Source organism: Emydura macquarii, unplaced genomic scaffold, assembly GCF_026122565.2.
Source record: "Emydura macquarii macquarii isolate MOO-44397 ecotype Brisbane River unplaced genomic scaffold, CSIRO-AGI_Emac_v2 contig_3128, whole genome shotgun sequence".
In the NCBI taxonomy this organism is placed as follows: Eukaryota; Metazoa; Chordata; order Testudines; family Chelidae; genus Emydura; species Emydura macquarii.
In genome coordinates, this window is record NW_027133265.1 from 3,053,466 (window position 1) to 3,057,029 (window position 3,564).

General features: G+C 42.3%; 1 long non-coding RNA gene across 1 annotated transcript; it reads left to right on the plus strand.

Moving 5' to 3' along the window:
- Positions 1-1,195: 1,195 nt before the first annotated feature.
- On the plus strand, positions 1,196-2,606 carry LOC137142042 (uncharacterized). The gene is made up of 2 exons (XR_010916836.1): positions 1,196-1,254; positions 2,366-2,606. It is a non-coding gene; the product is annotated as an uncharacterized lncRNA (long non-coding RNA).
- The last annotated feature ends 958 nt before the right edge of the window (positions 2,607-3,564 follow it).

The window sequence follows — 3,564 nt, forward strand, 5'->3', positions numbered from 1 at the left end:
GACATACCCAAAGGATCTTTGCTCGCAATCTCTCACCAAGACCCTTTCATTGTATAATCAAATCTACTGGGAAGACCCCACAACCAAGTGCTCATTAAAGGAGAAAGCAGGAAAAAAAGCATCTGGAGTTTGGGAATGACCTAGTTTGCTATGCAATCAGCCCTCTGATATACATAAACCAATTGAAATAATTGGGCTGGGGGAAGGTGGATTACACACTTTAAAAGCGGTTTTCTTTTGTTGCAGGGTCTTCACTTCTCAGGTAGGAATACCTGAGGCAGAGGCTTAGGATTCCTGTGACTGAAGTAGACTCTGATAAATGTTGTAAAATGCTTCATCTGTGAGGAAATTTCCCAGTTGTAAGGTGATAATCTGTGATTGATGGTTGAAACTCTCCCTCTTACTGAACTCTGGGGCTCTGTGTTCAAAGCAGATACACTTGAGTACCAGGATTGATGTTGTATTTTGCAAGATCACATTTGTCTTTTCCTATTTGCTTATGGTGACAATTTTGTTCCTACTGAAAAATAGGAAAATTGTTATTTAAAAAGTTGAATATCATTTTTACATTTACTTGGCATTCCTACAGACTCACATTTAAAATAATGTATAAGTTGCTAGTGATGATTAAAAATTCTACATTTCTGGAGAAAAATTTGATTTATTCAGTTGACTGAACAGTTTATAATTAATAACAATTTGTAATTAATAACATTTGATTAATGTTGTCATTTTTAATTTCATTAAGTGTCCATGGAACAAATCACAATTTTCTCAGATTTATAGTTTGAGAAAATGCTTCATAAATTCTATTTACATTGGCTTGTTAATTTAAGTCCTGATTAAGGAAAGCATCCTTGTTCAGGATAAGTACTTAAACCTATACATTATACAGCCTATGCTTAAGTCCTATTGAATACAATTATGTGGATGGGATATTGTTGAAAGGGGGTTTAGATGTAAAGACAGACAAGAAAGGTAGAGCAGACTGTGACAGGGCCAGACCTGATAGCTACAGGAGAGTAGTAGAGGGGGTCTATATTAGCCCCAGAATGAACAAATCCCTGTTCCCTGGGTGATCCAGCTGGGGCTACGCCAGGGCAATTAGGCCAATTAGGCCAGCTGAGGCCAATCAAGGAGCTTGCCCCAGCAGTTAAAAGCCTCCCTGTCAGGCAGACAGGGGCATCTGGAAGGGAGTTAGGAGAAGGAGCAGAGCGGTTATAGGACTTGGAGCCACATATTACAACCCCAAAGGTACCAGAGATGAGAGGGGGGTACCTGTCTGGCTATGGCCAGGGACCCAAGGCACAGGCCTGAGGGAGAACCCCTCCCCATCCAGTTCCAGGAAGCAGACTGTGAGCAGTGGGGCCAAAGACAAGCAACCCAGGGAAGGGAGTAAGTCACGGACTGGGCAGTTTGAAGACTACTCCACACAGGGTCCCTGGGTCGGGAAGAGGGCACAGTACCCACGAGAGGGCTAAACTAGCCACCCGCACCACAAGACATTAAAATGAGGGCATGTGGGAGAAAGGAACGGGAGTACAGAGGGCATGTGGAGGAAGGCTGCAGTAAAGAGACTATGAGGGAGGGTTGGGAGACAGTGGAAACAAAGAGCCAATCAGTTCAGGGTCTCAGTCCTTAGCTTTAAGGTGTTCTATAGCCTGGGCCCAGGGAATCTAGAAGATCAAGGCTTCATGATAAATACATGGTCAATAACTTGATTTCTCATGTGCAATGGATGTTATATTTGGACTGAGCAGAGAAAGACAGATAGAGACACAGGGGGAGCTGATTTAAAGCACAGCTGTCTGTTGTGGTAGCTTTATTGTTCTTCTTCCTTGTTTGTTTCAGTTATGCTGCCAAAACAATCAAGTGAGGCTTTACACTGGGGAGGGAGAAGTGCAGAGTGCCCACACATTTAAAGAGACAGGACATCACATTCCTCCACCATCCATTAACTTTCGATGTATGTACACGACTAACAGAAACCGCTATATAACTGCAGACTCTTAACTTTCAAGGAACTATTCTGCCCTGGAATAGCAACTCACTAACAATGTATCAGTTCAGGCACACCCCACTGGTTTTTGCACTCCCTTCGGATAACATGGTGATGGTGGTACAGCAATGTCCTGAACAACAGGATCAGTCAGTGGTATGGAATTATCTAGATCTGATACCCAAAGATTTCCCACACAAGTCATCAAAATGAGGAGTTGTAATGTGAAGAGGTTTGATCAGTGGTGGTAGTTCTTGAAGAATCACCTTCTCTATCTTTGGCCATTTCCTTAAGTCTGTGGCACCAATTATGTGTCCAACATATTAAACTGAAGTTTTGATTGCTCACTTTTGTCTTGATGTTGAGTCCATGATCTTCCAAACACTGGATGACAGAATCCACATTTCAAAGATGATCCTCTTGATCCTTTCTTGTAAGAAGGATGTCATCCAAATAGCACTCATCTCCATTAAGTCCCTCCAGGATCTCATTTGTGGCTTTCTGGAACAGGGAAGGTGCCAATGTGATATGGAAAGACCTCTTGTTGTAACAAAATAAGCTTGTGTGTATTGACTGAGATGTTTGCAAAATGCCAGATAAATCTCCATTTGTAGGTATGTATTGGGTTTGCTCAATTTACTGAAACACTGACCACCATTAAGTACAGCCAATAAATCTTCAGTACGCAGTAGTGGATACTAGGCTGCCCATAAACTGGATTCAGTGTCACTTTGAGGTCTCCACAAATTCGGACAGAGCTGTCCCTCTTGATCACTGGTATGATGGATATAGCCCACTCATTATGAGAAACTGGTGACAAGACTCCAATGTTCACTAAACTGGCCTAATCAACTTCCAGAGGCGTCATTGCATAAACTTGGGGCTTGGAATATTTTGGCTGGCTGTCAGACTCAGTGAGTCTCAGTGACATTATGAATCTTTCCAAGTTCTTTTTCAAAAACATCAGAGTGTCTGTCTGGTATTTCATGAAAGCTTCTAGGTGCTTTTGTGATTGTCTTGATATCAGTCCAGTTCACATTGAGCTTCTCAAGCCAAGTTCTGCCAATGGTAGATATTTTCCTTCAATCACTTACAAGGGTAAAAGGACTTTCACCTGGAGTATCTCTTTTGGAACTAACTTTTCTCCAGTATAAACCAAGGAGATTTCTTCCAGAGGGACTTGTGACAAAGTCTGGTGATAAGTAGATGCAGAAATCAGTGAAATGGCAGCTCCAGTATCAAGCTCCATTCATGTAGGAACTCCTTGATGAAGGGTGTGACCCAGCTGCCAGCTTTGACTTGAGCTTCCAATAACACGTGCAGTGCTAGGTCATGGTCAGTGTCACTAGAACTCTTGTCTTTTTCCACATTATGTCTTCCCAAATTCTGTCCTTTCTCAGGTTCAATCTTCAGAGATGTCTTCTTGGATGAACAGTTACTTTGTGATGTTAGTCGTTGAACTATGTGACAGGTAATGGTGAGGTGTCCTTTCTTCTGGCACTTCCTGCAAATTACCTGGCATGCCCAGCAATTCTTCTCAGCATGTGTAGTTTGTGCACAATGGC